This window comes from Poecilia mexicana, unplaced genomic scaffold (assembly GCF_051168715.1).
Source record: "Poecilia mexicana isolate PSO_F unplaced genomic scaffold, ASM5116871v1 scaffold_3, whole genome shotgun sequence".
Classification (NCBI taxonomy): Eukaryota; Metazoa; Chordata; class Actinopteri; order Cyprinodontiformes; family Poeciliidae; genus Poecilia; species Poecilia mexicana.
The window spans coordinates 16,184,247-16,210,907 of record NW_028263372.1 but is presented as its reverse complement, the minus strand read 5'-3'; positions in this window follow the sequence as shown (position 1 = coordinate 16,210,907).

Below are 26,661 nucleotides of genomic sequence, written 5' to 3'. Positions count from 1 at the left end.
CTATTATATTATCGACGACAAAACAGACATCTTCTCCTGCTCAGAGAAAACCACTGCGCATGTCTGGAGCTCCGCGTGCGAGTAAAGGTGGAGGCGATGGGTGACAACAGACAGTAAGTCACGTTATTGCTCAGATTTTACGGCGCCACCTTAAGAACCTGAACTTCACATTTTAACGGAAAAAAAGCGCAATGCGACTTGGATGTAACGAGTAACGCGACAGTTTTGTAGAAATGTAGTGAAGTAGAAAGTACAGATAATTAATGTAAAATATAGTGGAGTAAAAGTAGAAAGTACCCATTATTAAATCTATTTGAGTAAAGTACAGATACACGAAAATTGTATTTAAGTACAGTAACGAAGTACTTGTACTTTGTTACTTCCCACCACCTACTGCTGACTACTTGTCCCGCTGTGCCAGCGAACCTTCAGAGGAGAGAGAGAGTGTGTGGTTGATGCTCCTACCACCACATCGTGTTAGCATATTTTTCTTTAGTATAGCTTAAAGTCTGTTTAAGTTTATTTCATTTAGACATATATTTTATAATGGGTGCACACTTTAGTTAATGTCTGTCTGAATGGTTTACTTACACTTGTTTTTTGTTTGAGGTGCTGCTGATATAAACCAGCTGGAGGAGGAACCTGGATCAAAGCATTTTTTGAAAGACTGAAGTGGGGGAGAGACTTCAAGTTGATTTTTATTTAATTTTGTCACTTAAATATTCACTTATTGTTTGTGCTAAGTTAAAGTTAGTTTGCTTTATTTATTTCATAGGATGCTTTATTAATTTTGTATTTATTTGTTCTTTTGCTATGTCATGCCTCCCTCTGGGTAAATTTAGCTCACTCCACCCCTATTTAAAAAGCCTTTTGCTATTTGTTTGTAGGTCAATTTTGTTTGTGCTCAGTTAAAGTTCAGTTGACCTCATTTAATTTGGATCCAAATTTACTTATCCTTTGAGTTATTCTTGCTTTAAGTCTTTATGCTTTGCTAAGGAGGTTTAGAGTCCTTGTCAAATGGCGTTTTGACTAAAAATCTGGATCTTTTTTCAAATTCCAATCTTTTTTTTTATTTCAGAATCTCTTTCTTGCTGTTTATTCAATGTCACATGCTGTAAAGCACTTTGAAATGCTTTGCTGCTGAAATGTGCTGTGCAAATAAAATTTGATTGATTGATTAATGATTTTCTTTGAAGAACTCAATTGAAACTTTTTTCTACTTTGAACATTTTTTGTCCTCGTTTGAGTCTGGTCCCTCACATAGACAATAACAGATTGGAAAAATATCACCTGCTCTGGTGACTTGATTTCAGCTGCAGCATTTAGGTGGCAAGGTCAAAATTTGCAGGTCTGTGCACCATCAAGGCCTCATTAGATCATTTGAGCATTATTACTTATTTGTATGCCATTTTTAATACTATGAAATGACAATACCCTGATGTGTTTTGAATTTCAGGAGTTGTTGTCAAACTGCTGAACTAGATAAAAAGGTCAGCATAAGGCATTTGTACATGGCACACTTAAGAGGAAAAAAAAATACAAACCCCTGAATAGTAAACAACATAAATATATAAATATGTTGAATATATTGGCACTTATGTTGTTTTTTTTTATAAATTCATATACATAAAACATAGATTGAGGACAGAAGAATGTCCGGCCAAAGGGGGAAGTGAGGGTCAGCAAATTTAGTAAGGTGCCCATTACGTTGCTATTACCTATCAACCTTAGATTTATTTAAGCACACTCTCCTATAAGAGGATAAATGACCTATATAATAATGAGACATATATGAATAGTCAGTCATATTTAGCTGACCTTCAAAATGAACCAGTAATGAACCGTCACATATTTTGTGCTGCCTTACATCAGAAAGTAAGGATAGCTCAGTATGAAGTCAGTATTTTTACAAACTACTGTTTGGTCTGATAGGTGAGGTCTTACACATTTACAATGCTCATCAGAGGTTATTCAGAATTAGGTATACTCTATGCTACCTTCAACAAATTATTCACAGGAAAGTAGATGCGTCATTCCTTCCAGTTGGGTTTAACATCTGCCATCCTTCCAAATATTCACATTCATGTTAGGCAGAGCAGTCAGGGAAACTTTTTCGATCAGTGACTAATGGCCATCAGTTGTCTGTCTCCATCTCACAGGTACAAATTTGATTTTTGTGGGGGTTTTTTTTGTTTGTTTTTTTTATGTGATAAAATAAGTTGACTCATTATCTTAAAAATAATGATTTCTGTTTTCTCAAGAACACAGGACAGGGGCTGAGTGGGTAATTATTTTGATTACAAAATAATTACCCAGTCTGCCCCTGTCATAGCTGGAGGAGCAATAGCTAAAGGCATAGTCAAGGCACCAAGTGAGGTTAAAAACCTTATTCTTCTGTGCTTCAGTCCACATCTGCTAAAGTCAAGCCTGATGGTCGATGTGACAGCTAAAGATATCAGGCCATCTCTGTTTGCCATCTGACATTTTCATCTTTAATCAGTTGCTGATATTGTCAAGATGCCATTGCCGCATGTATTGTACTCGTGATCTCAGATAATCAGAAGAGGAAATGCTTTTGTTTTCTTTTGATTACAAAATAATTACCCTCTTATCTGAACAAAATGAACTATGTTGTCTTAAGATAATGAGATACTTAACTTTTGATCTTCAGGGAACTGCGTTAAAAAGTAAATTCAAGTGATGACATTCACAGCTGCTGTAGTACTGGACCGAATATTCAGATGCTTTTTTAACAGGACAAAGACTGGCAAAATTCTTAACTTTATTGGTTTTTTATTTGTCATTTTTGTCTGGTTTAATGCTTTTGTACAGCTCTCTAGAAATGTAAACAAATCATTCTGATTCAAATCATTTGATGTGACAACTAACGTTTTCACATCAGATGCATGTGATCTGGCCTGCCTTTAACAGAATTGCAGTAGGTTATGACTTAAACTTATTTAATTTCAAATATTTATCAAAATATGCCTTTGTCAAAATATTCAATTTAGTATTCTATCTGCCCATTATCTTCCGCCTATCAAAATCGGGTCAAGGGGACAACATCCTAAGCAGTGAAGCCCACACTTCCCTCTTTCCAGTCATTTGGGAAATGCAGGCTTTCCCAGACCAGCCAAGAAATATAGTTTCTCCAGTGGGTCCTGATCTGGGTCTCCTCTTGGTGGGATGTGCCCAGAAAAACCATGTTTTGATGTAGTGATTGTCTCTGTTCTGACTGCATCATCACACCAAACTCTCAATGCAAAACTGTTCAAAGGCTTATACTAGCTCATCTATTATTTTGTTATTGACCTTAAATGTAAGGGGCAGTCCTCATGTGTAGGTCTACTCCATGGAAAGTTACCCAAAAAGTGACATTAGGGCAGAGTTTGAGGTATGCAATCCTGTGACTTGTTATTCCCTTTCCACCTTGGAAAAACTTTTTTTTTTTTACTGTACTCAGGAATGAGTTGCATTGCAGAAGGAAATCTACTGTTAACTTTTTATTGACAGCAAGGCACTCTGAAACATTATTGTTTCTGTAGAAGCTGTCATCATCCCACACAATTATATAGTATTGGAAGCACGGTCTTATTAAACATCTATTGTGTTTCGATGTCAGGTCTCTAAATTGTCTTTTAGACAAGCAAGGAAAGGCAGACGCTTTAAGGCCTATTGTATGAAATGGAACGCTCTCTAATATTACCGCCCTGCAGCTGCTTGGTTGTCCAGTGAGATGGTCAGATTAAACCTGCCAGGGCATGTTTGTGTTTTATCTTTCAGAAAATATTCATTTACTGTCACATGGCAGGTAATTTGCAACACTGTCAGAATGAGTCTCACAGGTTAAAGAAAGCAATAGATCATTATGCAAACTGTAACCAACAACACATTTGCCTGAACAAATGAGAAAAGCTTGATTTAAACTTTTTTTTCCAAATGATTTTTATTGTATTTTTGATGCTTGAAAAAAAAAATAAAACAAGGTGTAAAAAAAACACGTTTTACAATGAAGGAAGAAAATAGTGCTGTCAATAAAAACAATTTTAATTTTAGACCTCACTACTGATTGGCTTTCACAACATAAGTATGAATAGTGACTCAAAAATGTATTATGTCTCCATCAAATGAACATAGGTTTTAGAGGAATTTTCTCTTTTTTTGGCATAACATGTGTGAATGTACTAGAATTCCCACCTCTGTTGCTTAAACCATCGCAGCCATGTTGGCCCAAAGTGAGGATAAAATAATGCTAAAATTCCATGTAATATTAACAAAGGAACATCACAGCATCTGTTGGCTCACATGCTAGTTAGCTAAATTTGTTGACATATCTCATCTTGACATCATATTTGGGTGAACACGTTTTCAGCCAATCTAAGCGAATATTCCTTGTAGCTGATGTTTGGGTGTTGAATGTCTCGTCCCCCTTGATACACAAAGCTGTTTTGCCAAGGGGCTTAACAGTTTCTTCCATTCTAGTGACACTCGCGATATAAGTGTTTTTTCAAGGCTGACAGCTACTGCTAAATGACTATCAGATGCTTTATGATACACTGGTTGGGGAAATTTTTTGGTTACATTGTTATATCTACATTAAAAATGATGAACTGTCTGTATCTTTTTGTGAAAACATTTGCTAGTTTATTACAAGAGAAAGCCAAAAGAGCTGCAAACTGCTCTCTAATGAACCCTCCACACTCATGCTGTTTTATGTTATGATTGCTTCATTTAGCTCAGACACTGTCTCCATTGCCCCCTAACCTTTAATGTCCAAAGATGATACTGGTAAATTGCCCCCATCCTGCCCTGTATCTGCCACCCGCAAGACCTGACTGTGTTTTTTTTTCACTTCATTTACCTTTGAGCTGTGCTGGTCTGGCAGATCAGGAGGGCCAATGACTAAAACACAGTCACACACACACCAGCCACGGTGGCATATCTTGGGATTAAAGCAGGCACATGTTTTTTGCATTTTGACAGTGTGTTTTTAATTTCACCTGCCATCACAGGTTTGTTCAAGTGCTCCCTGCAGACCTATATCTAGCGTGACCTATCACTGCCCAGTTCCCAGGACTGACTACTGATGGACCTGTTGGCTCCGAACGAGTCATTTAACCTTTGTTCTGTTAAAGGGAAGGAAGATTCTTCTAAATTAAGGTCTCATTGTACTCTGTGCTCTGTAATCTCTCTTTGCTTACTGCCTCCTGTTTTAGCTGTCACGTTGTTGACACTACTGCTGAGGGTCTTTCCTTTGTTTTGGTGTTACGTACACCAAATTATACCTGAGACAATAGAAACTATTGCGCAGCAGCACATTCTTATTTCCGGCTCGTCACAAAAAGACACTTGGTCATGAGTCCTTGGCATAACTTTCCAATGCACAAAATGGCCCTCAGGTGTAATTTTTCAATGTGAAGGGAAGTCTGTCAGACTTAAATAGAAGTCCCTGAATGTTGGAAATAGATGCCCTACGAATGCAGTCAAATGTTCTTTGCCTGTGAGGTTAACCCAGAAAGTATAGCTTGAAGCTTGTTGTAGATCAATATAAGAAAAAGAAAATGTGGATAAAAACATAAAAAGACATATTTTATTCCTCAGTTGTTATTTAGAGACAATATGTAAATAATAATAATATAATAATTTTTCATGAATATCATTTCTTTTGTACTTGTACTTTTTTTTTATCTCAAAAATAAATTAAACAATTAATTCCAAAGGTTTTAACTCTGCTAGAGTTCCACATCTATAGTTCATATATAATCCGTATTTTGAGGATTTGATTTTAATACTTTTGAAACCTGTTAGACATAAATCATTGAAATGGTGAAATGAAAAATCATAGGGACACACTTTGAGAACCAGAGTTTTTCTAACATCTTTTGAAGAATGGATAATTATTACAAATTTTAACAGTGATGAAAAATTCATGAAAAATAACCATGCAATTAGGCTGAACAAAATGGCTTTTAAAACTTTTTGTTAAATGCAATAAGAAAAAAAATAAATAAATCTACTTCTGGTGGTGAATAAATTAGGATGTCAGCTACATAAAATGGCCAAAATTACACTGGGGCATATCATATAAGGTTTACATGATTAGAACATCTGTTGTTCCGCATTTGGAAGAATTTTTCTTGATTGAATCGTGGTCATATTGTTTTGTTTGCTCCTGATTCTTGAGGTTAGTGTGGCCACCATGGTGAGACTGTTTGAGACCTTCAGAAATAAGATTGCACCACTTTATGGGTCTTGTAAGAAATTTAAATGGGTCTCTAAAAATTTGCAGGACTTGCTAATAGTTCCAGCCCAATAAAAAACAATAATATTGAAATATTGATACACAAGAACAGAAGGCAAATGTGGTATAAACTAAGTACAACTGTTAATCAAACCTTATTGACAAAGTTTTAATTTTTTTTGCAAAGAGAGCAAATAAAAGCAGTCATGTAGATAAAATAGTTTTACACAGCTCGGATCTTTGAATGCAAAAAATTTTAATAAAAATAAAAGTGTCATAATGTATTCAGAGGGATAAACCTATCAGAATGGCTATTGGAGTTAATACCTATTCTACTGGAATTAACCTTCCTATGTGACGACATTGGAAGGTTAATTAGTTGGATTTCTTGTGATGGTAGGCAGTGGAGGATTGTTTTGTGTTTTATTTATATGAAATGTGTGTCGCAGATTATGAATGTTATATAAAGGCAGCCAGATCTCACAACATACTACATCAATTACTGACAGGAAAAATTAAAATGATGTTTTAAGTCCATCACTTATACTAAAATCTGTACATGTGTTGGTTGAATCGGTATAACTTACTGTGAAATATATTTTGTGATATAATCTCTGGCCCACATACACACACAGGACGTCTTTGTCATTAAGGCAGAGTTAATTATGAAGGTATTAATCATGGCAGTACTTAAGGTCTGTGCTCTGCTCATTTTTTTGCAGTATGACTGCATCCACCTCTCACTTAAAAGCTGCACTGCTGTCAGCTCCCATCGCTGCTGTCAACGTTTTAAACTCAACTGACTGCAGATTTAGCCTGATTGTGTAATGAAAAGGAGTGTTAAAGGAGTGAATTATAAAATGCATTCAGGGTCTTTATTCTGCCTAATGAAGGAGCAGGATTTCAAAAAGGCTGAATTAGTTACAATTTGGATATGTGCTTAGCACCAGATCCATCAAGGATATTTGGTTTTAGCTGTAGGATATTTTTTTTGACACAATAGGAGATTATTTGAGCTATGAATAACAATAAATAATTTCTTTAGGCAATTATTAAAACAACCAGTAATTTAGATCAAAATTACTAAGTCAGGACATCTTCTTGGTCACCAAGAAAATAAATTTTAGCATGAGAATACTTGAAGCCAGACTAATCATTAGTAGGATTATTTAACTTGAAGTATATTATTTTGGAACAACTAAATATATGAGCATTTTATGTTTTATTTATTAGTAGCATGATCATTGTGTGCTCCAGTTAAACGTTTGGTTTATTTTAATTGCTAATGAAGCACACGTTTTAGATACTTAATGTCTTTTACTATTGATATATACTCTGTATAATATGAGATGTATTGTATCTCACAGTAATGAGATAAAATATGAGTACTGGGATCATTTAATCAACAAACTTAGCTTAACAGTGTTTAATCACAAATGCAGACCGTCTCACTGATTTTCACACTCTGTACTTATATGTGCGTGAGCTACAGTGCAACCAATCAAATACGCAGATAAAAAAATAAAAATAAATAAAACATTCAAGGCAAATATGCTCCCCGGAGTAATTTCTTTCTAGAACATAAATTATGAAGAACTCAACAAAAAACAAAGTGTGGTATGCAAAACATGCAAAAAGAAAATCACTGGCAGAGATGGAACAACTTCCAACTTTGTCTGTTACCAATCATAACGCTGAAATGGATCTACAGATCCATCAGAGGATGGATCACCTATTTAAATACATGTGCATTGGGAAATCATTTGGAGGACAAATGATTGTTTACTGTAGTCAGTGAATAAAGTCTGGAGTTCTGCTTTTGCGTTTTTTTTACTAACTGTTTATTCTGAAAATCATAGTGTAAAAGAAAACTATTTCTGCAGATAAGCTTAATCGAACTGTACAATATACAGATACAATTTTAGAATGACTGTTTTATGCTTTCTGAGTTGAGCTGTACATGTTTCATCATGACTTGTGATAAATAAAATAATAATAATAATAATAATAATAATAATAATAATAATAATAATAATAATAATAATAATAATAATAATAATAATAATAAAACACATGATCTACTATTTACATTTAACATATAATTGCAGCAGGGTTTATAAAGATTACTCAACAGGGCCTGAAATTCCACGTTTCAGAATAGGGACTTGACTTGACCATCTTGACTTGAGACTTGAATCGGGACTTAAGACACACTTGAGACTTACTGGAGACTTGCAAAACAATGATTTGGTCCCACCTCTGGGTCCAACAGATGGATCAGGGATCCCTTACAGTCTGGATCAAGCTGCACCACGCTCATCATCAGAACAAACCTGTCCATATGGTGCTACTCACCTGCTATCGTGCTGCGATAATGACTGAAAGGAAGAGACTGCATGCTCCAAGCTATTCATTAAAGGTTTTAATTATTTGCTGTGAAACTCACTGTTTCAGTCTGCTGCTGCGTATCAGGTGGTCTGCTAAGTTTAGATTCATTCCTAAAGCTTTTATTAGATTCATATTTAGATCCATGTGCACGTAGGATAACAGCCACACACTTCGTGGCCTGCAACTCTGACACAAATAATCCCATCTCTGAAAACTTATCTTCAGATGTTAGAGAAAACTGGCTATGTGGAATTACTATCTTGGTGTGCTTTGCACAAATCAAGTTTTTCATCACACTTGTGTGACATTTCCTCTTGTTAGTGTGTCTAAGCCACACTAACACGAGGCTCATTGTTTTGTTCCATGCCTTTGAACACTTCTTGAAAGTTACAGAGTTTCTCACAGGGACTGCTGACAGCATCGCAAGAGGAACAGCCCCCTGCCTAGCCTCTGATGAGGGGTCTTTGCATTTTAAATTATAGTTATTTTCATTATGCCCTTATTTTAATTCAATCTAATTATGCAAATTAATTGAGAAGGGATGGCTGACATGTTAATAAACATGTTGCATCCTTGGTCAAGGGAAAGACAATTACTGTGGAATATGTAATATTTATATACTAATCTAGTTTACTGCTATCACTTCTTTACCAGGTTTCTTTAGTCAGTGTTTCCCCTTCTACAAATGTTGCTTGTTGAACTTTCATGAAGGAGCTGTCTTTAGTATGCAGCAGCTTCAATTTCCAAGAAGAAACATATCAAGTAAAAGATCTTAACAACCCACTCAAAGAGCTTGAAACGTGATGAGATTGACATAGATTACTTGAGTGCCTCTTGAACACATGAGGATGTCTTTAGGGGCTTTATATTTGCAATCAGATGTCGGTGTTGGTTGTTCATGATTTTGTTTTTCTTTACCAGAATTCAACAACAAAAAGTACAACTGAACTCAATGACATTTAAGTGATGAGTATATATCTAAAATGGTCTGTTTTCACGTCAGTGAAGCAGCAGAGCAGCTCACTTGGCTTGAGAACAAGGACCTCTCAGCCTTCTTAATATTTAATAATAAACACAATAATCCAGGATTTCCAAAGCAAATAAAAAGCATAACATAATCTGGTCTAACAAAATGTATTGCCTGTTTTGACTCCGCTGTCTGTTTTTAATTAGCTTAGTTTATTGGAAACTCAATCAATCCATTCTGCTTTTCTCAAACCGATTTTTTTTTTTGGTTGTTGGTTTTTTGTTTTTGTTTTTTTCACAGAAGCTGTGATATAACGTTGCTAACATAATTCAACCTGTTTATTTTTCAATGCCATTTTGGATTAGAAAAGCATAATAGCCATTGTTGTCGGCATATAAATTTCATTAACATTTTTGGGGTATTTATTTACTAGATAATAAAAGATGATTATCAGCCATGCTCTGCAAGAGAAAAGCAATTGAGCCCAGACTTTTATTTTTTTATGCTTGCAATAAAGTGGACATTTTCGAAAAAAAAAAAAAAAAAAAGCTAATTCACTTTAAATACAATGACATCATTTGGCATGCTTGGGTTGACCCAATCTGTATGCCTCTCCCTTTTGAATTGAAACTGAGGAACAGGTGGGGATACACTTTGAACAGAATAAAAATCTGTTTTTGAGAAAAACACAGGACTCAATAAATACTTGGACAAATTTGTTGGTTCACATTTCATAGAACACGCAGAGAATCTACACAGTTTGTTTGAATCTTAACTAGTTTATTCCACATGTAATACAAATTCAGATTTGCTTTGCATATTGATTAGGTTCAATACTTTATTAAATTGAACTAATTAACTTGGAATGGGCAAAACAGATGGTACCATTAATTTAGTTATTTGTGATGGCATCCTTTGAGCAATCATTGCCAGCAAACAGTTTCTGTACTTCACAATGTAATCTGCATTTCCAATCTACGGTTTGGTCAACTCTTCATGAGCCAACGAAGCTGGGAGATGAAACCTTTCAAGTCTGAAATTTTAAATCTTTCCATATGATCTTGTTAAATCATGGCTACTAATGGATAGTCCAATACTTGGTTGAGAGATTTTAGGTGTACATTTTGCAGCACTTTCCATGCTATGCAGTAGGTTTTGCTCCAGGACTATACTGTGTGCTCCACATTGTACAATGCATCCAACCGATTTGCTACAAAATTAAGTTAAGCCCTTTTCACTTTCCACAGTAGGCAAGGTGATTTTTTTCTTAAGATCCCTGAGTAATCAAAGAGATAGTATGACACAAAATCTCTCGTTTTCTCTCAGGTTTAGAGATTGTCAATATGCCTTCTGGTGAACTCTGTTTAGGTACTTTTGTGTTTCTGTTAGTAGAACCCTATGGGGGGGAGGCACGGCAGAGACTTTAGACAGGGCCGGTCAGGAGACTGATTTTTTTTCCTTGAGTAAACAAAAGTTTACTGAAATTTGCTTCACACACTTTTAATTTTTGAGAGCTAACTAGAAAAGTGAATCAAATTTTGCAACTCCACTGTTAACAAGAATAGGAAGATAAAAATACAATTTTATTCTCAAGTGATCTGGTATTTTTATCATTTTAAATCACTGAAACCACATTAGTTATGTATTTGACTGTTTTTTTTTAAGTAGGAGTTTTTTGCTGTAGGCAGAAAAGCTTTGATGATAATTTCAGAAACACTTGTTAAAGCTAAAACCATATCTGACTTAACACCAGCAGTACGGTTGATCCTTTTTCAAAGCTGACACTTCTTGTCTGGTGCACTACTGTAACAGCACAATGAGGGGTAATAATTCCCCACGGTGAGGTTTTTATTGACAAAGTGAAAGCAGGAAATTTGCAGATTTTTCAGGGGTCACCTAAAATGTGGGTTTCTTCATCCATCTTGAATATTTGACTGCTGGTAAGCAAGACAAAATAATCCTCTCACAAGTTGTTGTCCTTTCAGCATTTCACACCCACTGTTGCCACAGCAGAGTAGTCTTGCCCACTCCACACCTGCATACACATGGACTTGGCAGATGATTTATGTCAGATGCCTTTCCTGATGCGAACCTCCAGATCCTCTTCCCCAAGGAAGAAGCAGGATTCAAACCAGGAACCTGGAGGGCCGAGGCTGCTTGTTCTACCTCCCAAACCACTGCCAACCCTACTCCACTTAATACAAGAATTATTCAATTTCAATTAAGATGGACTCAGCTACTGATGCCACAAATTAGACTTCATCTGATTATACGTAGGTGCAGCTGTGAACAGTAAACCAAGAAGTTATGCATGATCATGGCAGAGGTTCATAGGACCTGTCTGTCAGTATGTAACTATGGAAACAGACACACACACACAAATGAGTTAACCTGCAAATCAGTCTCTTCAGAAATATAGCTCCAACATACCATTACATAACAAAACCAGCAACCAGCTGCTATTGTTTTAATGGCAATCCTACATCAAACCATTAGAAATGAGGTGGACACAGCAGATTTAGAAACACAGCCTTTCCTTGCATGTATTTAATAGATAAAAAGTGCTACCTCCATGAGTGTGTATATTAATTCCAGAACTAGAGGTGCTGCTTGAAACCAAAGTTGTGTTCAGATTTTTTCTTTATTTCTATGAATGCTGATATTTTATTGAAAAAAAAAAATAGCAACAGTAATACTTCCTTGAAAAAGTCTTTATCCCCAGAAACATTAAGGATTTTAGTCATTTTTTTTCCCTCACTGAACACAAGTGGACAAAATTATTAAAACAACCAGTAAAAACAACCAGCTTCTGATCCAGGTGGTGCAGTTGGTAGCACTGTTGCCTTACAGCAAGAAGGTCCTGAGTTTGATTCCCAGACCAGTTTGCATGTTCTCCCTGCGCATGTGTGGGTTCTCTTTGGGTTCTTCGGCTTCCTCCCACAGTAAAAAACCTGACTGTCATGTTGATTGATCGCTCTAAATTCTCTTTAGGTGCATGCAAGAATGTTTGTTTGTCTGTCTGTGTGTTGCCCTGTAATGGACTGACAACCTGTCCTGGATGACCCCTGCCTCTTGCCCGGATGTCCGCTGAAGGCACCAGCACCCCTGGTGCTGGTGCCTTCAGCGTTGTCTTACAGCGTTGTCTTACACCCTTAGCCCTAGCGGGCTAAGGGTGTAAGACAACGTTGGGTAAGACGTGTCTTACGCTAGAGTAAGACACGTAGGGTGTCTTACCCTAGCGTCTTAGCCCGCTAGGGTAAGACACCCTAGCGGGCTAAGGGTGTAAGACAACTGATGGATGGTTCTGATCTTCCTCTGAACCTTTTGTAGTTCAAACGTAGCACATACCAAACATGTTCATCTCACACAAATAAACTTGCTTTGTGAAACATAATTTCCAAATCTTTGGGCATTGATTTACAACAGTAAAGCACCTGAAAAACAAATATGTTACCAATTTAAATCAGAGCAGGGTAAACACTGTTGAAAAACATGATTTGATTTACAAGTCAGGCCTGTGAATGTGGTTGTCAGGTATTAAACTTCACCAAGAAAGGCTTTGAAATATAAGTGTGACAGTCTGTTTTGTGTGCAATACATTTTCTATCCCATTGCAAATTCTGCCCCAGGCTTACCTGAGCTCTCAGTGTTCTAAAATTAATTTAGCCTGTTTTGACGGTAAAGGAGAAAACTCGGGGTGGTAAAGCACTGTGCATACTGTTAGAGATGTTTACCATCTTTTAAAGTCATACCAAGCCATCGTCTTTTGAAAATACCCTACAAGGTCACCCGTGAAATGGTATTCATCGCATTCCGTCACCGGAGCATTCACTTCTTGGCGTGGGACATAAACTGTGTGTGACACCGAGCACATTTCATTTTGTGGTGCGAGTACAAAAAGGGTTTTTTTTGCATATCACATCACTACTTTCTCTAAATCTGCAATGACAACTGAAAAGCACATAAACATGTGCCCACACACCAACATGTCATCAAGGTATAATACATTCACAAACAAATACTTGTGCAGGCAACTGTACACACACATTCACACACACAAGCCTCCCACTCAGCTGCCCACATGTAAAAAAATAAATAAATAAAACAATTAAAAAGACACCAAAACCAACATGGCAAATGTACCAAAACTCAGTTCAATTACTTTTCATCCACTTCTCTACAGAGAGTTAGTGATTCTGACATTTTAGCAAATCACCCCTTATCCACACTTTATGATTTCAAGTAGAAACAAAGCTAAATCATCGTATTATAGCTTAGTACAATCTGTTATGTTTAGTTTTTAACTCTAATTTTACTGTTGAAACCAGGTAATCACAGAGACTGTTTACGAATAGGAACATGTAGCGATTTATCCTTTCTACGAGACTTCTATTAAAATTGTATTAACTAACTAATTTGTATTTTCTTAATGTCATAATGATGACAGAGGGAAGAATTTTCTTCCTAGATATTCTTATAATTACTTTCTCCAAGTTTACTTTCAACAAGATTATTGTTCTGTAGAAAGATTTGGGAAAGGTCAAATGAAGATGTCACAGCTTTGTAAGACTCTGAAACACATAATTTATTTACAGCACTCAAGTCAAATGGAGGCACTTCCTTCTGTGACACAGTTGAAAAATGAAAATGAACTAGTCATTCAGAAAGAGAACTGTAAACTTTCACAAGTGTGCTTTGCTTAGCTGGAACATCCTACTATAGCCTTTTGGAGGCATCCAGTTAGCCCAAGTGTGTAAAAAGTAAGACTGAGTCGAAAACTATTGGCTAAGAGGAGAAGTGTGCTCTCCAGAACAAATCTGATTTTGAAGCAAAACCTTATAAGAATTGTGTGATTGATAATTCCAATGCATGCAATGCTTCGGCTTGCTAAATCCTCAGACTTTACAAACATGACCAGGGGTCTCATTTATAATGCGTGTGTACGCACAAAGCGGGGTCTGAAGCTGGGTTATGTCTAATTCCATGCAAAGGTTGTGATCTATAAAACACAAACTTGATGGGAAAATATGCGGTCCCTCAGGCCAACTCCAAAGCATGCGTGCTGTGTACGCTTGTTTTGGAGACGGGGACAAATACTCACACAGATAGTGATTTAGAGAATTGGAACCACACTCCATCTTGATGCCCTCAGACCTTTAATTACATATCAAACTTTAACCATAGATCGACTTTATCGTAAGCATTCAAAAAACCCAGTGTGATATATTCTTGCACTGGTGAGCCATAACTTCACATGAGGTCCTTTCAAATAAACAAAGGCCTATAATGCAGTCTCAGTCCTAAACCAAAGTCTGCACGATATTTAAATGTTTTCTCACCTCCACATTTCTCTCCTCCATTTCTCTCTACCACACATTAATTCAGAGTGATTGTTGTAAACATCTACATACCTTTGTGACATCGATGTGTAATGCAGTGCGATGGATGCATTGGCACTGCTAGAAGACGTAAAGAAGAACATCAAGGAAACATGTTCTCAGATCATCTAGTCCATGATGATGACTGGCTTAGGACTCAAATTAGACTCTGTATAACACATGTGCTAAACTCAATGTCTGGGGGCCAAATCTGTCCTGCCATAGCTTTTCATGTGGCCCTCTAACTCCAAAAATCCTCCAAGATAAAAGTTGAATGCTTATTTTTTTTGTTTTTATCAATCAAAGCCATTTTTATCTGTATGTTGTCAAATTAGATCGATGTGAAAAGATTAAAATATTTTATCTGTTTGTTAATTTGTAGTTTTGTCAATACATTCTGCCACAATCAACTCTTTGAGGACATTTGTGATCTTGAGATGGTCCAAAATGAAAATGAGTTTGATACCCCTGTCCTAGAGCATTGGTGTTGGATCTGTCTGCTGAATTGGGTCCAGTATCCAAGACTGCCAGAAACACAGCATCCATGTCCAGTTCCAGGTGTTAACCACTATGGTAAGTGGTAAGAGCAGCTGGTGCTGGTACCAGCTGGTGCTGGTAAGAGCAACTAGCTCTTACCAGCACAAATTAGCAGGAATGGGTTTGAATTAATCAACAATTAATTAACTCCCTGCCCAAAGCCAATTTAAAGAACAACACAACTCTGTGAAGTTATCCATAGGTCTGGGATATCAGGGTCAGTGCAAAGCACAAAAACTGCCAGCCATCCTGGATGGTATTGTTAACATGACCGGTAAATAACACTCAGTGGAGTCAGATTTCAGTCTATTTAGGTGACTTTTGATCCTTTGTAGTTTATCGACCACTGAAAAGTTTGTCTGACTGCCACACATTTTCACGGTAGGTAAAAATCTGGCATATAATTATGCAAACTTTCACACCGTGTTCCATTTTATACATTGTGATTTGTGAATAAAATATTGCACCGCAAAGGTTTTTGCGTGCCTGCATAAAGAACTGGGGGCCTCATGAGGAAAACATGAGGGCCCCAGTGCTTTGTGTGTCAGATTCAGTAACTGTTACAAAGTCTTCAAGGAGACCAGAAATATTTTTTCCCGTCAAAAACACAGGCTTTTTAAAAATAAAAATCTTAAAATACTAAAATATGAAGTATATGTCATAAGTACATGTAATAACAGTAAAAATCTTGAGATTTCGTTGTTTTTTTTGTGTGTTTTTTTTAAGAGTTCAGGCTGACAGAGTGACACTGCAACCACCCAGGGTCCTTTCTCCCCTTCACTTGCTGAAGCAGCTTGATCACTATGCGATGTTGTTTGTAAAGTTACACGGTCAAAAGTTAACAGCAATTTAGTTATTTTGTCTGATGCAAGAGAGAAAAAAAGGGGTTTAATCTTTCAAGGTCATATTTTACCATGTAGTACGATAAACTTTAATGTGAAAATCGGCTCATTGATATTTGAGTCATAGTCGGACTGATTCTCTGGCCGTTGTAATGTGAGATTTACATGGGATCTGAGAACTTCCTCACTTATGTAGCTGAGTTTCTTGACATTTTCATAAAATCTGTCCGTCTGTCTTATGTAGCAATCAAAGTGTGAATACTATAGAGTTAAATGAGTGGTAAAACATAATGGTTTCCAATGACATTAAAATTAAAGGCTAAATATATGAAAGATGTCTGTAGCACCACCTCTCTTATTAGATGGTGCCACATAGAAATGTTCAATCTACTACTTGTGCATTCCTATGAAACAAAAGCAATCAATATCATCTGTAATGTGTTCAATCAGTCCGGTAGCACACACCAATGAAAGCTGAATAGCTGTCGCCCTCACTTTACACTTACTCAGATCAGCAACTACCCTGAGTACCAGCGCTGCACAGATTGGACGTCTGCGCTGGTTGGTTTTTAACTTGTGCTGTATATTTGATATTTTTCCACAATTCCAGTAAAGTGTGAACAGCCTAAAATGGTTACAAAGAAAGTTTGATCAGCAGGAGACTGGTCTGCATTTGGAGTTGTGCCGCTGGTCAGCACTGGGCCCAGCTTGCCATTTATTTAACTTGACGCGTTTCAACATCACCTGGGGAGCGAGGTCGTGGCTGAGCACCCAAACCCAAACGCTCGCATGCAAGTACGCAGGCAATGACTGAAGTTAGGCTTCACTCTTAGAACTGCTCATTGCATGATTGGACATCCCCTGCTGCTTTTCTCAAGGCAAAGCAACTTCTTTTTAAATCCTGAAGGGCGACATGTTTTTAATTATTGACATTCTGGTGAAGATTACCATTTTGTGCCGCGTGACCCTGCAGACATGAGTGGCAGTTGGCCGACTGTGGAGGAGGACGGCTGGCTGGGGGACGGTAATTTTTCAGGGACAAAGAGCCCACTGAGGAGGTGGAGGAATGGGCTGGGGAGGTGGAGGTTCAGTGATTCACATGCAGTGCAGGAGGCCTCTCTGTATTACCCCCACCCCTCCCCTAAATCCCGGGAGGGCAAAGGGGGGATTGATGAAACGAGAAGGAAGGCCTAATTAAAGGCTCTCAGCTCAAACGCATTGATGTATTACATCTATTATGCCACAGTTCGATAGGTCTGCCAGGCCGGGGCTGCAGCAGCTACTGAGTCCCGCCAAACAAACTGAATAAATAATAGCAGCTGAGAGGGAGAGAGGGAGAGAGAGGGAGAGAAGGAGAGATAAGTTCAACAGGCAAAGTTGTGATAAAGCCTTCTATAGCCATATTCATACCCCGCAGGCTCTGAGATTGATATTATGTGTGAAAAACATCATTTGCAGTCCATACACCAGAAGTAGCAAGTGGAAAATGAAAGGTATAAAACAGCATTAGGAGCCAAAGCCAATCATTTAGGGATTGCTTTATTGATACAAACTTCAGCATGTTTTATTTATTAACAATAACTATAGATTAAGGGATTGAAAACGTGCTGTTAAGTACAAACTGGTGACAAATTATGGGCAAAATCAACACTCGGTTTCTTAGTGAGCCTCCAGAGGAGTTGGAGTGTGCCCCAACATTGATTGTCGAAGGCCCCTCTGGTAAAAAGTGTTTTCTAACCCAACAGTCACAAATCTCCCAGCTGGGTTGAGATCTGGAGACTGCAGAGACATCATATGATTTACATAATTTTCATGCTCATCAAACCATGCCGTTATCACATGTGCCTTGTGGATGGTGTCATCCTGGAACAGACCACCCGCATCATGAGAGAAATTTTCCATATTGGGATTATACTGATCCCTCAGGAGAAAACTTTGTATTTATTTCAAATCATTCCAAAAATGCTCCACACAATTTAACAGACTGATCTTGTCACTGCACAGATTGAAGGTCCGGGTCCCTTTTTCAGTGTTTTACTTGTTTGTTGAGCAAAAGCATCTTCAATTCATTAAGATTTTCCAATTTCAGATTAAGGTCAGTTTATTCAACACCAAATGCTGTGTTGATTTATGCGCAACCTTGCTTGGATAGTTCATTTATACTAATTGTCTAGCACATGTCTGGCCCTGAGATCAGAGGTTAAAGACACCTTCTCAGCTGCTTAAAAAATATTAGCAGACCTGGTAATAGAGGGGAGGGCTGAATTATGCTTTTAGGTTCATTAAGGAGGACTGCTGTTGAGCAGAGAACGCCTGTGTTGAGATGTGCGGGAGACAAATGTGCTTATGTTAAATAAGGTGGATGCAGGTGCAGTGCAGAGAAAATGAAAAAGCATTAAATTGAGTTTTATGTAAATGTAGGGTTGTAGGAGATTTAAGCAGCATACAGTGAACAGAAGGTGCTCTTAAAAGAAACATATTCAGTACTGTGCAAAACTTTAACACCACATCTAATTTCTTCACACTTTGTATTGGAGGAACAAAACTTGCATATAAAAAATAAGGATCATGAACACATTGGTTTTTAGTTCTGTGGCCTTGCAGCAAGAACATCCCGAGTTAAAACTGTACATATTTTCCTTGAGCATGTATGGGGTATTTCCATGTACTCTGGTTTCTCTCCCACAGTCCAGTAGCACACCTGTTCAGGTAACACAGCAAGTTTTGACAGCAGGTAGACACTAGCTTCTGTTGAAGCTCTGATAAGCTCCGTTTACTTGTAAAATTGTCTTAAAAGGCATTGAAGAGCTTCCTGTGTAAAACATGTCAATAATTGTCTTTCAATGACTTATGTAATGTCCTCATCTCAAACATACAGCATCATTTTATTCCACAGAACAATTTCACATTATTTTTGTACACTAGAAACACTGGAATAGAATACACATGAGAATCAAAATATTCAACTTCAATGACAAAGTTTAAGATTTTTTTTGTTGTTGTTTTTATCTGACGTTTACTTTCTGCTTGAAACCATCTTCCTGTCCAGCAACCCCCCCCCCCCCTCACCCCCCAAAAAACAAACTTTAAAGTTTGGTCTCTACTAAGCACACATTTTATTTTCAGCTGTAACAAACAGAGATTGCTTATTCCAAGCTTTTAAATAATGTATTTCTTTTTCTTAAGTCTATTTCAGGGCTCCTACACAGTCTTAAAATATTTAAATCTATAGAACTGCATTTGACATTTTGCAGGTCTGGAGCAGCATGGGGAAAAACAAAACCATGTATAGACAAAGAAAAATTATTTTTATGCTCCTCTCCATTGTTTAAAAAAATAGCTGAGAATGCTAAAACATTAAACAACTAAACAAGAAAATAGGTGTTCAGATGAAGTTTATATAAAATATTGACATAGCCTTTTGGTTTGCACCTAGTCAGTATGTTTGGTGAATAACTGAGTGAGAACTAAAAGCCACGTTTGATCATAGAGCTTAACAGACAGCATTTCTGTCAATGGAAAGCAGATGAAATAATTTGGTTTTCACAGTAATAAACTTCAAATTCTGTGCAAAAACAATAAAAATGATCATAAAATCCCCCCGAATTATTGGAAAACTCGATAACTGCGATATGTGAAAACAACTTGGAATTTTGAAATGGACATTTTTATAATGGCACTTGTCAAAATGTAATGTTTGTCATTGGTTTTTCAATTGTTGATTATATGTTGGTTTTATGACTTCTTATTTTTCTAGTTTTATGATGTGAAACACGTTGAACTGCTTTGTTGCTGAGATGTGCTACACAAATAAACTGATTAGTAATTTCCTCTATGGTGAGATTATAATACTACATTTTCGACATAAACAATCCATTAATTTTCAGAGGCACCATAAAGTTTGACAACTTGAAGCTTTTCACTGTTTTTGTTTACAATTTAGTTGTTTTTTTTGTTGATATTTATGAACACATGTACATTTGTTTTATCTTTCCCTTAACAGGTATTGTGTCATTACAGCAGAACAATATTCCTGTTTTGGCCGCCCTGGGCCATTTGAGGCCCTGTGTCCACTCATACTTGAAATGGAAAATACCACATGTGACTGGTTTTAAATCAGACTACTTGAATTAAATTTATTAGGACTATAATTGGTTTGAGAAAATTTGGATTCAGATGATTTGTATAAATTGTATCTGAACATAATCTCTTGCTTGTAGGAAGTGCCTGTAGATCACTTTTTGTTATAAATTGCCACTTCTAAAATTGACTTGAATTAAACTGTATTATGTCTATGACCTTCTTCAAAAGTGTCCGCCTCTCCTCACTGATATAAACTACAGCCTGTGAGTGGTGTACACCCTTAGACGCTGACCTTTGTCAGTATGTCTAGACTTTGACATCAACATTTCCTGGAAGTTATTATCCAGCAGGCACAGCAAATTTTACCTTGAAGAACTGAGCTGTCAAAAAGCGTAGCATTTGCCAGTATAGGGGTTGTTAAAGAAAGCACCAGGAACAACAAGCAGTTCGGTTTTACAGGATTGGAATATGGCTGAAATATTTTACTAAGTCAAGACCTACAAGTTACCCTGAAAAGTAACCACGAAAGTAAAGACATTAAAAAGAAAATTTAGCAGAATTAAACTGGAGGAAAAGCAGCTGACAACTATCATTCATCCAGAAATTATCATCAAACTCACACCACATTGCTCACCTTTCTGCATGTGAGGAAAGAAGATTTTTTTTTTATTATATATCCCAAAAATAACACAAACAACTTTCCCTTCCTGTGGATGTGTGGTGAGCCCATAAAGCTCACATGAAGACAATAAGCCCAGCAAACATGAATGACATGAGCTGGATTCTGTCCCTGTGCATCCAGCATCCAGCTACATCGAGAGTAGGATATAAAAAGCAGGACAGTGACAAATTCACTGGTGTTTTTTTTGGCTTTGGCAGCATGGAAAAATAATTCTGCGTGTGTGTGTGTGTGCTGTTGTATGTGTAAATATATGTCTTTGCTTGCTGAGCACACGGAGGAGCAGATTTGCGAGACAAGCTCGAGCAGTTGCCTTCACAGCAGTGGTGAGATTGGAAGCAAGTGATTTTTGAGCCAGTGTGACTGATGGCGTCTGTTAGGAGCTACGGCCGCAGAGAGGATGTCTTGTAGCGGCGGCGAGAGGAAGCCGAGGCTTCCGGAGCGACGCCGCGCTCAGAGAGTCTGCTGAAATGACAGGACAAGCAGGGCCAGTGTTTCCATTCACAGTCCTCTCAACCCTCTGACACTTTTCTCGCTTCCACCTCTCACTTATTATGACGCCCCTTAACACTCCGCGCATTCCATGTCTGCCTTCTTCTATCACCTCCTTAACATGCTGCCTCTGTCACAAACAGACGACAGACCTCACAGTCAACAGCCGACGAAACATTTGTGCCCTATGCAGGTAACGCTCATATGTAAAAGAAAATTCGAAAGGCATCCTTTCCTCCCTAGGAAACGCTAGTGTCTTTAACCTCCAATTAGATTTCAGATAATAGAATTGATTTCCATTTACAAATCCGAATGCTACTGCATGCATTTGTTGAAAAACAGTGGTTGGCTGATATTGATTGTCAGTGTTTTGCAGCTTCATTATACACTAATGATCATACTGAGGACACAAAGGAGAAGATCGGTATTTAACACACGATCTTTGCAAAGCAAACATATTTCTATAACGTTGCAAAGTTCACACTAAAAATGAAGCCACTTCGCTGCTTTCAATCAACTAAAAGCGGAAAAGGACACCAGTTGATCACAGAAGAAAATGATGATCTGGAAATTTGCAGATTGGAAAGATTCTTGAAAAAGCTCCTTGCTTTTTACCCATCATGAGATGCTTCTTGTGCCATTAGCTTGGAATAAACCAGCTGATAAAATTTTCACAGGGATTGTTTTCGAAATATGAAAGTTTTTCTTGGCTTTCTCTAACTTTTTGCTCCTCCTTTTTTTCATTTATCCAATACATAATACTTTTTGTCATGCCATTATGTTGGACATAAGTTAGTGCATGCTTTTAGTTTTGATTTCTATGCAAGTGTGGATTACTTGTTTGGCTGGACATCTGATTTAAAATTAACAGCCACATTAGCGCAACATTTACACATGTGATCGGCATTTAATTTCCTCTACTTTATACGTTACATCAAAATTGTTCTGGAAAAAAGGGAAAATGTTTATATATATATATATATAACTCTTTTGACAGCTTCTCTCAAACTTTTTTAAAAATGTCCCTTCCTTGAGGTGTGCATCACCACATGTTAAGCTGTCAAATAATTTTTTGAGGAACGCTGATAAGCGGAAGAGTGGCAGTTATGGAAAAACATCAAAACTATTTCCCATCGGGAGTGCTGCTGCAGCTGGTGTCATAATACAACACATGGCACATCCCTGCCTGCTGAAGATTTGCTTCAGTGGAGTATCTGACATCTCCACAACTATTGCCTTAATTGATGTTGTTAAGTGTGCACCCGCCATCGCTGAATTGTAAGTACCTGCCGTAATGTAGTGTAAAATTATTATTCCGGCATCAAGAAACAACCGTAATTTGCAGCTGTGAGTTCTGTTGCATGTTAATTTTGCAAATGCACTGTTGTTTAGGAGCAAGCAAATGGAAAGTATTCCACTGTTTCCCACCATAAAACATTAACAGCGTCACCTGTTAGGTTTAGGCTCAGCTTATTTTGACTTGGTGAAATCTATTCAGTACAGATTTTTCTGTTCTCAAATGTTACCTCATTTAAATTCTTCGGTAGCCTCATGTCTAAAAATCCAATGTGAACTTTTCAATGTCAGTTTATTGATAGTATGTTAACCTTCAAAACAGAAGCCTTTCATCACAGAGGACAGGTGTAGGAAGGGAATGATAGGGAGGAATGGACTATTAAAAATAGGTTAAGCTTGTCTCTGCGCTATTTCTAACAGGCTCGGTTTGTTCCCCGCGGGCTCTCGGTGATTTGGAGTGTGACCCTGACCCTTTGCTTCTTTACAAAGGCGAGGACGCTTGCACACGCGCACACACACACACACACACACACACACACACCCACACACACACACACACAAACACACGCATTTACAAAGACGTTCTGAACACCGGAGTGCACTTCAATGGGACTAAATCATATTGAATGTTCTTGTTGTCTCCACTGGACCTGCAGGGGGATTTGTGGAGCCGTTATTATTTCACTGTAAAGAACAATGAATTTAGTATCACAGAGAGACTGAAGACATTTAGATGAGAGACAGGTGTTACCTCTTGGAACTGGCTGACATGACCTCAATCTCCAGGACCTTGTCAAACACAGAGAAATGAAATAACTATAGATAATGACTAAAATATGGGCATGTTATTAAGTTCAATTGATATTCCCTGTAAGTCTGAGGTACAACAAGGCACTGAGGAACTGAAAATATAGTAAAGCACTTCAATTATGAATCATAAGTTCTCACATTGTGTCTGCAGTTTTCCCCTCGCGAACAGTAAAATGCAAACTTGAAATTCAAATCTCTTTGATTTGCCCTCATATCTAACTCCAACTGGTGTTTCAAGCTTAAATATTAATCCAAATACTGTTTTATCTCCAATGTCAATGATAGTAGTAATTCAGGTTTTTGGAGTAAAAAAGACAGACAATGTCACTGAACCTCTTCTGTTATTAGGGGGTGCTTGGGTGTATCTGGCATAATTTGATTTAATCCTCCAGTGAGCTTAGCGTGACACTCAGAAGGAGTGCAGCAAATGTTGCTGTCGGACAGCAGGAAAACAGGGAGTTGTCCTGTCAGACCGTCAGTTCCCAAAACCACACCAAACAAAAACCTCATAAAACATTTTAGGGTCCAAATGACCCCGTCTCTTAAGACTGCGGGAGGGTTAAAAAAATACTTTCTAGAATCTCCCCTTTTAAAATCCAAATGTCACATTGGATTCATCATTAGGATTTGAGTCACATTATTTCCTGTTCTTGTTTCTTTTGTTTAAGAAGCATTTCTAAAATACAAAATATGGTGTCCAGAGTTGACCTAGAGAAAATTATTTATGTGTTTATGCCATTTTTTATTTGCCTGGACATGTCTTCAATTTCACATCTGCAATTAATACAGAACGCAGCAGCCAGACTTATCAACAGATCCAGTAAATGCAGTCATGTCACTCCGGTTCTATATTCACTACAGCGGTTCCCAGTGGATTTTAGAGTCCAGTTCAAAGTTCTTGTGCTGATGAACTGAGCTTTAAATGGCTAGGCTCCTGATTATCTTTGTCAGCTTTTAACTAAATACTCTGCTGCTCCTGTCCTTTGTTCCTAAACAACAATCTCTTGGTTGTTCCACGTTTATGCGGCTGAAAACTAAATGAGTCAGGGCCTTTCAGTGGCCCCAAAGATCTGTGAAACAGTTTTCCCCTGCAGCTTAGTTTTTTCTGACTTTATGGAGGTTTTCATAAAGGAGCTGAAATTGCTTATTTTCCCAGGCTTTGATATCATGATTTTATTGTGTTTCTTACACTCGTTTAAGGTTGATTTTATTGTGCAGCGCTTTATGATTATATGTTTGTGAAAAGCATTTTATAAATAAACTTTACTCTCTTCTCTTACTCACTCTTGGCTGATTGTGAGCTCAGTCATTTGAAACAAACATTGCACAATGGCTTTGAAGGTAACTTTGCCCTTACTTTTTAGCCCACCGTAAATAAATATCTGTGTAGATGGATAAGTAGGTTAATACTCAAGATGGACATTAAAAATGGAACAGTGCGGGAGCAGATGAGTTTTACTCTTCAAACTCATGAAAGCCTGGAGATCTGAAATCCTCCCGAAGTTAACACTCCAACCAAAACATTTCCAGCGGAATGCCATATTAATATTGATGATACAGTTTATTATGACTTAAACCACAAAGTTTGTGAGTGAACTGGGAAACATCAGACTGCTTTTCAATATAATCTGACAGAGCAAACATGCAGACCAGAACTTTCATTCTGGGTATTAGTTTTTTTTTTCTTTTTTTTTTTTTTTTTTACAGATGTTGTGATGATGTAAAATTTACTGATAGTACAACTGATACAAACTGGAAAGTCTTTACCCTGCTAAGCAGTTTTAAGTTTAAGATTTGCAGAAGCAACTGCTAAAGAGAGCACATTAACTAATGTGAAGAAATAAAGACCAGTTCATTCTGAGCCACTCTTTCCCTTTATGATCTCAGTCAACGTGACAGTGTTTGTCAAAAATGTTCTTCATTTCTGCTTTGTTTTATGAGGACACATAAAGAACAGAACACTTTTAAAGACTACTAGATATATTGTCAGTTCTCACCTTCATGTTCACTGGGTGTTATTCCCTCACTAACAACCATTTGATTTACTCTGCAAATTGCTATAGCATATATATATAACACATAGTGTAACAAAGTAATGTTAAACTAAAGGTTTCATCTTTCAGCCTTCAATTTGCATTTGATGAGACAAAAACTGTGTTCTGTAAATTAGCTACACTCTACGAAATTAGCTCCATGCTGACCTTTTCATGGGCTGCTGCACAGATGTGGCAACTACAATTAACATACATCCAACCTATCTGACTTCATCACCCTTCAAGACAGATCCTTAACTTAAGACCTCCAGTAAGATGAGATGTTACCAGCTTCAGCTAAGGAAACAGTCTGGTCATTGCAAGTACACAAACGAGTCCAGAAAATGAGTAAATCTATAATCACAGCATATTACAAAAAAAGAGGGATATTTAGTATTGTTGTCACATCTCTTGTTCAAATTTTAAAGAAAAAAACTGAAAATTACATCTGCGAGTTGAACAATGTGCATCAGTCATGATCAATACCAATCATTTCATGCAACTGAAGTGGAGTTTCAATAGGGAAAGCTTGACATTTTGAATTTCAAATGTTATTCTCTTACACAGTTGGAACTGAAAGAAAATCTGTCAATATATTTTCAGCTTGGTTTATGTGTTCTACATTGTGTGCAGCTAACAAGCTTTCTTATAAGTAGTTGTGTCTTGGAATAAAAAAAAAATAAAAAAATAAATGTGTATAAATATATTGCTTTACACATGCAGGCTAATGACTAGATTCTGTAAATATATCTATTCTGTCTATTGTGTCTCTCTGTTCTCCAAACCAGCAGTGGTCAACACTGCTCAAATTATTTTCATGGTCTTACCTCCACACACTGGTTAGGTGCGGTTGTCTGCACAACAGGACACAGAGATGCTGTTCATGCAAAATGGGGAAACATTGGAATAACATGA